Source organism: Leptopilina heterotoma, unplaced genomic scaffold, assembly GCF_015476425.1.
Source record: "Leptopilina heterotoma isolate Lh14 unplaced genomic scaffold, ASM1547642v1 Lhet_52, whole genome shotgun sequence".
NCBI lineage: Eukaryota > Metazoa > Arthropoda > Insecta > Hymenoptera > Figitidae > Leptopilina > Leptopilina heterotoma.
The window spans coordinates 694,946-708,638 of NW_025111114.1; the positions used below are offsets into that span (position 1 = coordinate 694,946).

Genomic DNA, 13,693 nt, shown 5'->3' on the forward strand with positions numbered 1-13,693 from the left:
TCATGTTGTAATCAACTTTTCTCTTCATTACTTCTATTTTGTTCAAAAATGTATATAATTATTTATACATTATTATTTATAAATGCAATAAATGTATATATAAATATATAAATAGCAACGAATTGATTCCAAAAATGTGGATCAAAAATTTGGATCAGTGTCTGATTTGATCTCGGATTTGATTCAAATTTTTGGCATCAATGTGATCTGCCTTAGTATAAATTTTATACTTTCAAGAAAACTTTAATTATTTATATTTTATATCTAAATTTATATATTTAATCATCTATACATTTAATCATCAAAAAGAAGAGAAAGCCCATTTTCAAAAGAGAGAATAGAACCAAAAAAAAAGGAGAAGAAATCGAAAATTGAAATTGCTCGCATGCATACTTGCTTTTCACACATATCCGTTTCCGCTCAGCAAAATAATAATAACACAATGCAAATTCTCTATAAACATATGATATTCCCTCGACAGCAATTGCGAAGAAAACAACAAGAGTTTTGGAATGCGATAGAAAAAACCCAAAAAGAAAAAAAAATGTCCGTAACGAGACAAAGTATAGAGGAACGATGTCGCTCGCTTTTGGATGATTTGAGAGTACATGGCAAGAAGAGAGAAAAGAAAAAATCGCGCGTATTTGTTTAATTATCAACGGTACCGCATTAACTCGTTAATTGAGCGTCAGATGGTGTGCATTGTATCCGGTTGACACGCTTTGTACACAAAAATCTATCTACGCAGATGTTTGTGTGGGAGTTGATCGTCGTGTGTACCTCTCGTCGCGAGAATTTTACCCCCACAAAATGAAAAAAAAACCGTCGCCGCGCGCTTACTTTTTCGCATTACTCCTTTTTTACAAATGAGAAACACATGCCACACACATAAATGATCGGCAGACGCGTTAATCGTATGCACAAATTAGAACAATGAGTGCGTGCCATTATATTCATAGAGCTATAAGGGAACAAACAACCGTTTTTTGAATGACATTTCTATGCCACGACATCGGGGGGGAATCTCTCTCTCTCTCCTTTTGTTCCATGATATTTAAACGACATAGACAGAACACGAAAGGACCAAAATGAGATGTTCGATGGCGAAAACTAAATAAAAAAAAAAAGTTCGGCAACTGGCCGACGACGACGGCCTGTCAACGCTCTCGACTAATCAAGCGACCCTCACTTTCCTATGGGTCATCGACAAAAGCATTCCTCACCGCGAGTTTTTAATTCACATTTCCAGAATAAAGCCAAAGAATGAATCAAATGAAATAAATCATGAGACAAAAGGCGACCAGTTTTGTAATGAGAAAATAAACTTGATTGAATTTATTGGACTCTTATTAAAAAAATTCCTACCGCCCCTATCTATATATTATAGAGAAATTTTGCCTGTAGACAAAAAAATATTTTTCACCAAGAAAACTAAAATAGTATAAAAAAAAACTCTTATCATTGTGTGTTTTCAATTAGTGGATTGAAATATATGTGTAAATATGTGTTATAATCTTGATGACTTTATAATTTGCTGACACACACTATTTATAACTAATAAATGATATAGGCGCAAAGGAAAATTATTTTATGATGAGTCATTCGTTAAATTTTCAATTGAACCGTGCGGTGTCTTCCGTTGAATACAATTTGCTGATTAATAAGGGCTGGTAACGAGGTGCGCCGATCATATTGATGTTGAGAATCTCCAACAAACATATATATATATATAGAATTCAATTCAACGAGAGAGGCCTACTAACGGGAAATATCTCTGACGCCTTCGATATTTACCGTATCGTGGCTCATTAATTATCTCGCCTTCTATTTCAACGACAGTTTCCTGATTAGTGACGGGCACCTTCTCGTTATATATATTTTTTTCATCGCACGCATTGTATTACTTTCCACTAATTATTTGCATATTTTTTTTTTATTCAGTTGCGCAACAATTCCCATATCGATCGATTGACTTTTAGCATTATATACTTTCGCGTAACTTTTTTATAAAAAAAAAATTAGAAAACTGTTTAATTAATGATGAATTTCTTTCTGTTCCAGGTGAGTCCTGATAATAAGTCTAAACTTACACAACGGATAAATGTGAGTAAAGGTGTTTTTTAGTTCTAAATCCCAATTGTTTTTAATTTTTATTTTTGACCTACGTTGGCCCTACTTATTAAAATTCTATTTCAATTAGGTCAAATTGTGACAACAATTCACGGTTTCAATTTGCTATCTTTAAGAAAACTGTAATTTTAGGTATCAATTTGATCCAATTCGGTATCAACTTGATTCAATTAGGCATCAATTTGATCCAATTAGATATCAATTTGATATCGATTTGATTCAATTTGATCCAATTTGGTATCGATTTGATCCAATTTAATTCAATTTATAAATAAAACCCTAACCAGTTGGTTCATCCCATAAATCATCAATTGCAATCGAATCAATACACAATGAACCTTCGCAATCTTGCGATTTGCTATATTGATAAAACTGTGATACGAACTTTCATAACGAAGAATCTCATTAGGAGCACAACGCTACTAATCATATTCTCCATTTTCGAGGTTCGTACCGGCGTAGATAGCTCTAATAGGAAAGAAACATACTAATAATTTGTTGTTGGCAACATTGTGTCACTATATGTTACTAAAAGTAACTCACCGCTCGTTGATGTCGTTCCTGAAACAGAAAAATGATTTCCAAAATTACTATCATCTTTAATTAATAAGACATAATTATAATTAATAAATAATAATACAATAAATGACCAGATAATAAACATAATTATAAAATATTTACACAGAATTTATCAGTATAATTTCTCTTTAAATATACCAAAAAAAAAAGAATAAATTCGGATTGGAAAATTGAACTAAAGAGCAAAAATAATTAAAACGTCCCGGAGCAAAAGACAAAAGCCGCATGGGGGGTTTACCTATATACCCATCTGCGCGAGGGTTTTAGAAGGTTTCGTAAGGGGTTTGAAAAAGAAGCAGGCAAGAGGGATGGACGATGGTGGTTTGATAGGCGAGTGAAGAAAAACACGGACTTGATCAAAGTAAAATACGCATTAGCAGCCATGTGGGTAATTATCCTAGACCTTTGCTTTAACCCCTTGCCTCGTCTGGTTTTCTCCGTCGTTTCGCACACTCTCTCCCCCTCTGGTCCCTCTTCTTCTGCCCAAATCCCACACCACTCTCTTTCTCTCAACCATGTCTGCGATTCGTTCCCTTTTCTCGACCTGCGCGGACCGTCAATTCCAAAAGCTTCTCGCCGCTAAGGAAAATAATTTAATTAATCTGATTGAGATTGTTAATACCGCTATCTCGCGAAATAATATCCAAATGAATTAATACCCATCGTCAAGTCGCGGTAGAGATCGAGAGAGATAAATAGTCGCGAACGACATCGACTGAATGTATAGTCTCTCTTATTATATAATAGCGAAGGAAGAAAAAGGGAGGAAAATGAGGGAAAGAGGGAGAGAAAAGAGAATACAGGATACAGAGAGGAAGAGAGCCCTAATTAGCTAAGTAAAGCTCGAGCATTATCGCTTATTTTAAACCCCGTCTCTCTTTATCTTTCCCTCTCAATCCCTTACGCCCCTATTCCATTCTCTTCCTCTCTCTCTCTCTCTTTCTCTTTAACAAAATACAAAGTTACTCTTCCTACAGCATGGCCAACTATTGAATTCTGCCGATCAATTTCTCTTTAATTTTACACAAAAAAAAATCTCCCTCTCCTCTTTTATAAAGAGACAATTTTCACTTTCATAACTTTTTCAGGGTTTCTACAAATTCCATGATTTTTCATGAATCAAAATGAAATCCCATGATTTCCAGGTTTTCTATGACATACAGAAACCCTGACTTTTTACTTCTGGTATTCAATTTCAATTTTTTTCAATTTTCTTTTATTCGATCGACTTCTAAATTCATAGCCCAGCTTCCTAACTTCTCTCGCCGTGCAATGAAACTTGCGGCAACATTTAGAAACACTAAGGAAACGTTGGCAATATTCCCGCAACTTTCATGATTCCCTGACCTGAAAATACAGTTTTTTTAAGATTTTCAAATTCCGACCGCATACCATAACATCGTAACAAGTTTAATTTGTATTTTTGTCTCAATTTGATACCATTAAAAAAAACTGAAAACGCTTTTACGAGGATGAGGGTAATTTTCAATAATTTCGAATTATCAAATTTTTTCTTTTTAATCTCTCGGCGGCTTTCTCATGAAGATTGGATAACAAAAGAGAAAAAGAAGAGAGGGTGCTGCCGAAACTCACCCTTTAACCCTTTTTTCCGACCCTGGTCCCTCGTAATACACGCGCGGTGTACAAGGTACAATGAGTAATAATTTAAAACACGGATAAAATCGATATTAACCTCCTCCATCAGAGAGACCCTATATATCCGCCCGTCCACCCCCTTTCTTCCCCCGCATTTGAAAATTCACTTTGCGTCGACGTATAGGCCGTGTGCAACTTTATCGACGAGTCTTTCATTTTGTTTCTAAATATGTAAGCGTAAATATACGTATATACGCACTTGTATGTATATATAATATGAATTACGCGTGTTTGCTACTGATTCAAGTTATAATAATACATGTGTTAACGCATTACACATATACAAACACGCACTCCCTCCGTATCGGGAGTAGACATATAGTTTTGATCTTGACTGCTTTCTTCCACCGCACATCCCGCTCCTTGAAAATGTCACGTATATTCTCTCTCTCCGATCACCCGAGTCGACTGCTTGTGTTATAATCAACCTCGCTGACTCATTGATTCAGTTAACAGATACACTGCTTGCTAAATTAACGTTCCTTTGTCTCTGTAGTGTTTAATTTTTCATTCCCCCTCTCCAACCCCCTTCTTCCTCACTCTCCCCCATTTGTAACATCATCAATTAAATTGCTATTTTAATCCCCATTTTTTTTTCATTTTTTGATTATCCTAATATTCCTAAAAATTACTAAGAATTCAAAGATTCGTTTTTTGTCTCAATTTGATAGCTTTCGAAAAACTATATGTATAAAGTTTTTTGTTACCATAAAAACATTTAAAAATAAGATACTTTTCAATCACTCTGCTTTGAACATGTAAAAAAAAATTCCAAGCACAAATCACATTTCATAATAATTAAAGCTATAAATTTTTTTCCGAATTCTAAATTTTTTTTCTTCTTTTTTTTTTGATAAAAGAATTAATTTTTTGTATAACGGTATACAATGCACGAAATCTTGTTTATCTAATAGAGCTCCACTCGTAAATCATGTTTCACGCATATATTGCTTTGACGATGATGGCTAATTATTATTTGAGTCGAAGGACAAACGAAAAGTTTCCATGACGATATGTGCGCGAGATCAAAAATCGAACGATAAACTCTGCAAATTGTATATATACATATATCTACTTGTATGTATATATAAAAAGAATAGATCACACAATTTGTCACTTACTTGACATTGATTAACACTGATTACCCGGCCACGTGGATTTCTAATACTTTATAATTCCATTTTATTAACTGTATATGTACAAAAGAGAGAAAAAAAAATTTTCTAAATACAAAGGCCATAAAATTTCATAATATCTATACATTTTGTCATCGTATACGCGAATTCTATATAATTTAATCAATAACGTTTATTTTGAGGGATCCCTTCTTTTTTCAAAACATTGAAAAGTCACACAAAAAGAAAAGAAATTAATAATTTCAAATTGTCAATTTTAGTCTCTCTATTTGGAGATCTCAAAATCGATTGGTTTATAATTGATTCCCTTCGCAGAGCGTTTAGTATATTCAGGGTATAGTCCTCCCCCCCCCCTCTCGCCCTCTCTCTCTTTCTTCACCCAAGCTTCGTCGAATTCAATGCGACGAAATTAAGGGAATTGAATTAACCACGATGGGAGTTTTCATTATCGAGAAAATTGGCAATTTTCCACTGTTAAGCTTAACGCTCGTTCTTACTGCCTTCACTCGGGATCGCGCGCGGCCGCGGGCTTAATCGCTGGAAACTTCCCGCGAGATTTCGAATGTCGCCATTAATTAGTACTCCCAATATTCGTAAAATTCGATGTTCCCAATTTCACTTATACGCATACATTTATATATATATATAAATGTATATTAGACCTCGTCGGGAGTTTCGAGTTTGTAAAATTGTAAAGCGTAACGAATTCAGATATGATCAGAAAGAAAATTATATTATAAGAAAGTGGGTAAAATTTAATTTCCATTTCTTTGAATTTAGGATAGTAAAACATAAATTACAGGGTGGCCGCTGGACCGGGAAAAACGGGAAATGACAAGAAATTTCTTTAAACCCGGAAAAACCGGGAATTATATATATATTATTATATTATATATATATTATAAATTTACCTTTAAAGATTTTTTATTAAAATTTTTAATAATTCAATTCTTTTCAAAATTTCCAATTAAAATTCTTCAAGAGTTGATTTTCAAAAATTTGTAACAAAATACTTGAAAGAAATTAATTATTTTCAATTAAATTTTACAAAATTTTAACTATTCAAAAACAATTTTCAAAAAATTATAATAAAGAAATTCTTACAATTATTTTTTTAAAAAATATTTAAAAATAATTTACGAACGATAATACTTTTTCAATTTTGAAAAATTTCGAAACAATTAAAATTTGGTAAAATTCTTTAAAAATAATTGAATTTTTCAAAAGTATAAATAAAAATTATTAAATTTTTGAAGAATTTTAATTATAAACATGATTTTTTTAAAAATTTTAATATGTCCAAAAAGTAAATTTTGAATCTTAAAAAATTATTACAAAACAATTGTAATAATTAGTTTTTAAAAATGTTTTATTATTGTAATTTTTCGAAAATAATTGCATTTCTTTAAAGAATTTTTGTATAATTTAAAAAATAAATTTATGAATAACTAATGAATTTATTGATAAATTTTAATTAAAAATTTTGAACATTATTGTTTTCTCCAAATTGTTAAAAATATGTAATTCTAAAATGTTATTATTTTTGGAAATATGTAATTGAAAAAATTAAAAATATCGAATTTTAAAGAAATTAAAAGCTTATTTTCATTTTTAAATTTACCTTTAAAGATTTTTCATTTAAATTTTTAATAATTCAATTATTTTCAAAATTTGCAATTAAAATTCTTGAAAAGTTGATATTCAAAAATTTTAGAATTTCGGATTTTGGAATTTTTTTTTTAAAAACACTGATTATTTTGTGAGAAGAAAAAGAAATATTTATTTTACGACTTATTAATTATATATCATTAAAAAAGATTGAATGATCTTCTATAAAATCGTTTTATTTTGTCAGAGAATTTTATCAAAAGTACTGGAAAAATATTCAATTTCTAGAATTTATAAGAAAATTATGAATTTTGTTGAGTATAAACAATAAAAAAAAAAAATAATTAAACAAAATATAATTTTAATTAAATGCGTCGAAAAAATTTTAAGGAGAAAAAATTTCACATCCTATAACATAGTGGAAAATAAATCAATTTATAAATTTTTTTTGCAATAATATTATAACAAAACAAATTTGAATTAGTAAAAATTTCAACTAATTAGAACAAAAGTGATTCGAAATTTATAAAAATTAATTTTTAAATAATAAATAAAGTAAATAAAAAATAAAAATAAATAAAATTTCTTTTCTCAAAAAATAAATTTTTAAATAACCGTATTTTGCATTTTCAATTCGTTTTTTTACAATTAAACATAAACAACTATTTTTATTTTAAAATGTTAAACTAGTATTACTAATATTAATACAGATTGAATTTTAAAAACTTTCAAATTAAAGTTTTAAAAAAGTTGAATTGTAATAGATTTTAATTAAAAATTCTGAATAAGTTAGTTTTTTGAAACATTTGTATTCACATTTTTTTTCAAATTGGTTATATTTTTAAATATATAATATTTAATTGAAAAACTTTCAAATTATTCAAAATTCCATGAAATTGTTTTGTAAACAAGTGGATTTTAGAAATATTTTAGTTCAAATTTTTACAAAAAAAAAATTGAATTGAAATTTTGAAAATAATTTTTAATAAGTTACAGTAGCAATTCAAAAAAATTATTCGAATTTAGGATTTAAAATTTGGATTTTTTTTTTAAATCTTCCTAAGGAAAAATAATGGATATTAATTAAATATTTATTTCAAAAAATCTATTTAAGTTCCAAATGATTTTACAATTAAAAATATTCAAAAAAATGCATTATAAATATATTTAGGAGTTTCAATTATTTTTGGTGTAAACTAAAATATATTTAGGGTTTTGTGAAAAAGTCAAAGTTTTGTCTAAAAATCAGGGAATTCTTTCAATCTTTCATGATGGAATAATTTATTTCCAGAGTTATTCTTTATGACCGGGAAAAATAATTCATGACCGGGAAATGACCGTGAATTCTTTTTTACGAAAAAAGTGTCTACCCTGAATTAGAAATAAGAATATCTTACAAATATGCACAGTTTTCTTGAAAGTATCAAATTGATAACAAAAAATTTAAATCATTTCAATATTTATGACTTTTTGTTGCACACTGTATGAAATTGCAACTAATTGATACTAAAAATGTGGATCAAATAAAAAACAGATCAAATTTTTTCGAATTAATTTGTTCCGCTTTAGTATTAATTTGACACTTTTAAGAAAACTGTAAAAAAAAAAAAAAAAAAAAAAAAAATGTAACATTACTGCAGTAACGGGAGGAGGGGGGGGGGTGACCACGTGGTGTATGGCCAAAAATCTTTATAATAAAGATCCTTTCTACAAATCAATTTAATATCCAAAAATTTTAACTTCCGTTACAGGTTTACATGCGATACATATACAAATAAAGACACAATCTGTAATGGACAGTTTTTATATATCCGTTAAACTCGGTATTTTTTCGAATTGCTACATAACTGACGGAGTCAGGTGTGGTAGATTGGCATATCCGAAGGGGTTACACGTGCTTGGTATGTGCACGTGGATATTAGTATTTGCCGTTGTTTGCATTGCACGCTCGTATATGAGGAGTTTGACGTTTCAGTCAGCAACACGTATATTTCGCTCTCACACCCCCTCGAGTCACGGGCGATAGTACAAGCTTCCCTCACCCCCCCCCCTTCCACTCCTTTAGCCCAGAAACATCCCCTCAATATCACACAAGTTCTGATTAGACGTAGAATTAATGATTCGAAAATCAATACACACAACACAAGCAATGCGAGACTCTTGAGTGTATATTATAAGACATAGAAGGACATTATCCAAGACGAGGTCTTTAGAAGACTATCTCCCCCCTTCCCCCCACCCGCAATGACGCTGAAATCGACTATTTTGTCACCAAAACCCTTCTTCTCATCCCCAAAAAAACCCCTTTGATAACTAATTAGTGTTTTACCTCCCACTCCCCCACCTTAAAGCCTTTATCGTCCCAATCAGGGGTCGTGTACTGAGGGGTTCGGAAAAGGAACCCTTTTCTCTCCTCTATAGGCATACATCGAAGAGAAACCCACCCCGAAAAGATGGAAATCAAAGGATTTTGTAAAGAGCGAAGCGTCAAAAGTGCTGGGGGATGGTTTTGTAGGAGAGAAAACGAAAGGATCGGAAAAGAGAAGCGAAATGGAGAAAGATGGGGCAGTTAAAGGGGTTTGTGGGCGAGAGAGAGAGAGAGAGGGAGAGGGAGAACTAGTGGATGCACTCTGTCTTTTCAACCCTCGAAGCGTACTCCAGAACCCTCGGAGAGTTCGATGAAGGAGCCAAAGACCTGATGTTACCGTCTATATACGGATTCATCGAAAGAGCCTTGCGGAAAATCGCTCAACTTGACTGTCGATTTTCACCTCCCAGTTTCGACAGTTTTAGGATGGGCAGACTGTATATAGACATATAGACGCAGTGATAACCGAGACTCGACAGTAATTACCATCCAATTCACCCTGCTAACGAGGAACCGCACTCGAATATATATTTTTCAAAAAAAAAAAATAAATAAAAAATTTCAAGAGAGAGACGATGAATCTTCGTTCGCGAATTGCTCATGTCGAGGGTTATATGAATTTTTCGAAAAGCATCAACGAAAAATATTCTATTTAACATTCTGCTATTGCTAATGACCGTTATCGTCAGAAATCGTCAGGCTTGTTGCTGACTTATCCCCATAAGTCAGCAATAGGTTAAAGATCGATTTCAACTTCGAAAAAAAGACTAAAAAGTGACTTCTTTAAATTTCTATCGTAATTCGAAATCTGAATTTTGATCTTTAAGGAAAATCCAAAGAGAATCCAAAGGAACCCAAGGGAGACTATAAGAAGAACCCAAAGATGTCCCAGAAGAACCACAAAATAAATTCTGAAATATCTAATTCCAATAGTAGGCTTTCATTGCGAGAACAAAAAGAACCTAAAGAGAACCTAAAGAGAACCACAAGAAAATTTCAGGAAAATCTATAGATTTTTCTGAAATTTTCTTGTGGTTCCCCACTTGAAAAAGTTTCCGGGACAGAAATTCCTAGGAAATTCTGATAGAAAATCTCGCTTGTAATTTTTAATATAATATTATTTTATTTTTATAATTTTTAACCTCTGATAACAAAAATTAACAAATCGTCATCAATAATCTTATTGTTTTTTAATGTCAAAAATGTAATATTTTTGGAAAATTAAAAAATTTCTTAAGAATTTCTCAAATTAATTAATTTCTTAAAAAAAAACCCTAAATCTTCAATCAATTAATTTAAATAATTTTCCAAAAGTTCTTCAAGAATTCAATTATTTAAATACATAAATAATAAATTTTTGTGACTCTCCATAGTTTTTTCTTAAATTATTAAGGTATAATATTTTTAATAATATATATTTTTATAATATTTTTTTTTTATTTTTTATTTTTTTTTTTATTTTCAAAATTTTCAATTCAAATTCTTCAAAAGTAGATTTTCAAAAATTGTAACAAAATACTTGAAATAAATAAATTATTTTCAATTAAATTTTACAAAATTTTAACTATTCAAAAACAAGTTTTGAAAGATTTGTTTATAGTTATTTTTCGCGTTATAAAAATCAAAATAAGTGGCACTTTTTTTTACTAAAAACTGGTATTTTGTTGCAATGTTTGGAAGAAAAGTCGAAAAAGTCACAGTTTTTGAAAATAAATCGAAAAAGTCTCAATTTTCTTAACTTCTTTGACAAAAAATTTGTGTCATGACATTTACCTGATTTAACTGACAAAAATTTTTTTTTAATGTGTCATGGAAATTTTATCATTATCTTATCACCTGGAAATCATGGAAAAATCATGTAATTTTCTAGGGAGAAAATTGTAAAAACCCTGAAGGAGAACCAAAGGGAAATTTTTGGAATATCTAATTCGAATAGTCCAACAAGAACCCAAAAAGAGAAAAGAAACTCCAAGGGGAACCACAGGAAAATTTTTGGAAAATTAAATTCCAATAGGCTTTCATTGAGTCCAAGAAGAACCCAAAAAGAGAACCCAAAGAAACTCCAAGGAGAACCATAGGAAAATTTCCAAAAAATCAAATTCCAATAGTCTTTCATTGAAAAAAATGCATCTATAAAAAAATTCTTAAAAAAAAATTCCTTCATATTATTATTATCATCATCATCATCATCTCTCAAGAAACAGTGTAGCATACCGCTTTAAGACCCCAAAAACATCAATTATCCTGCGCATATATATATACACAGCAAACAAGCATTTCTCTAAATAAATGCGAAACAGCATTTGAGAAAGAGATGGCGTAGGCAGATTCGCGCTATGAACGCGACGCGGAATAGGAGGAACCAAAGCGGACACATGAAACAGACGCCATAAATATCGAGGTGTTCTTATATTTTCATCACGGGTCATCATTAAAATTTATGTTATGATCAGAAGTGCGCCTATACATCAGCGTTTCCTCGCTGGTAAAAGAGGGTTGTTGTTCGTCTCTTGCTCACGCAAAAAAAGAAAACAAAAAAAATATATATATATATGAGTTGGCGTGGGTCCTGCATGTTAGAGAAAAAAGAGAGGGGGGTTGGTGAGGTGGTAATATTGTAATCTATGTGTGGAAGAATGCGCGAAGAGCGAAACAGAATGGAGACTGCACGAGGTTTTTTTTTTTTGAGTAAGTGGGAAGGGGGAAGGGAAAAAGGATGAAAAAGTGGCTTGAATGGTGAACCCCCTTTTGTAAGGGTAGTTTTTCGCGGCAAGGAGAATGGGGTGGGGTGGGGGGAAATGGGGAGTTCAAATGGGGGAGTTCACCAACAGGGTGTCGAACGCGTTCAGAAACAATGACGTCTATACCAAATCCCTGTACTATTCTTTTTTTTCCACAGGGTGCCATTAGACCCCTGTGGTGGAATCATAAAAATATAGTCGCTCCACCATGCCGCGCTCAGGTATTACTATTACTTTTGACTTCAAACTTACTCTTCAAAGACTTGATTTCTTTTTTTGTTTTCGATTCTTTCCGGAAGGCCCCTCTACTTGTAACTTCCTATTCCTATTTCCATTCCTATTCCTATTCCTATTCCTATTCCTATTCCTATTCCTATTCCTATTTCTAATTTCAATTTTAAGTCAGTTTCAATTTTTCCAGATTTCTTCTTCTGTAAAAAACAATTCTTACTTTTCAGTCCATTTTTGACCCTATTTTAAGGGACAATTTCTGCTCTAAAAGAATGGGTACAGCTTTTGAAGATTATTTACCAGGAAAAAGAGAGAAAAGAGAAAAAAAAGAGAGAGGGAGAGAAAGAGAGAGAGAGAGGGGGGGGGAGAAAAACAAAAAACCCGGCTGAAAATTAATAACTATAGGAGAGGTTTTTTTTTGCGAATTACAACTGGACACGATCGATTGGAAAGGAACATAAAGATGATTGGCTTTTGACGAAAGGCCATTGTCGTTCGTTGGACCGAGCGGAATGGAAATGGCAAAACGGTAACTCGATTGCCCAGCAGCCCGTATGGATTGCGAATTATTTCTCCTGTGTGTCGTGCATCGGCCGGCTGCTCATTCCGCGACCAAACAATCGTGATCGATTCATGCAAATTTCAACAATCGGTTATTTCTCCCTTTACCGATTTTGTCATTCGTCCATATCGGACTATTGTTTGAAAGCAAATGCATTTTTACACGACACAAGTTCACCAAACGAAACCTTTTTTTTATTTTTTGTTCCATCATGAGTAATATTTCAAGTTCTAAACATTTTTTCTCTCTCTCTCTCTCTCTCTCTCTCTCTCTCTCTTACTCTTGACATCTTTTGCGCGAGGAGGGAATTTTTTTTTTACTGCCAAACTAATATACTCTTGGAAGAGAAAATCGACGTTGACATCTTCTCGAGAATCGCACCGACTTGTAGGAAATAAGTATATTCTTTTTGGTGGAGGATCTCTCATCGCTTGTTAGGGTCTGGATGATCGGTAATTTTTTACAATGTGTAGTTGATTTATTAGAAACAGTCGTGAGAATTTTTAGTCTCCGTCTCCAAATGGCCTCGACCGGAAGTCTGTTCTATAATTTCTGTGGGTATACTCGGTATAATTACTGTGCCTTCGCTGTCATTTACATATGATCGATATATATTTAAAATCTAATCATTCAGTTTCGAATCCAACAAAAAAAAAACAACAGCTTTTAATTTCATTATAAT

The 13,693-nt window shown here is 31.8% G+C and overlaps 1 protein-coding gene and 1 long non-coding RNA gene across 13 annotated transcripts in view; one reads left to right on the forward strand and one right to left on the reverse strand.

The window, feature by feature from the left end:
* Positions 1–13,693, reverse strand: part of LOC122507952 — a 238,741-nt gene that overhangs the window by 157,973 nt on the left and 67,075 nt on the right. Inside the window, exon 5 of the long non-coding RNA XR_006302181.1 lies at positions 2,674–2,691. This is a non-coding gene — a long non-coding RNA (uncharacterized LOC122507952). The remainder of the gene's footprint in view (positions 1–2,673; positions 2,692–13,693) is intronic.
* Positions 1–13,693, forward strand: part of LOC122507939 (homeobox protein cut-like) — a 115,876-nt gene that overhangs the window by 42,190 nt on the left and 59,993 nt on the right. The window lies entirely within an intron of this gene.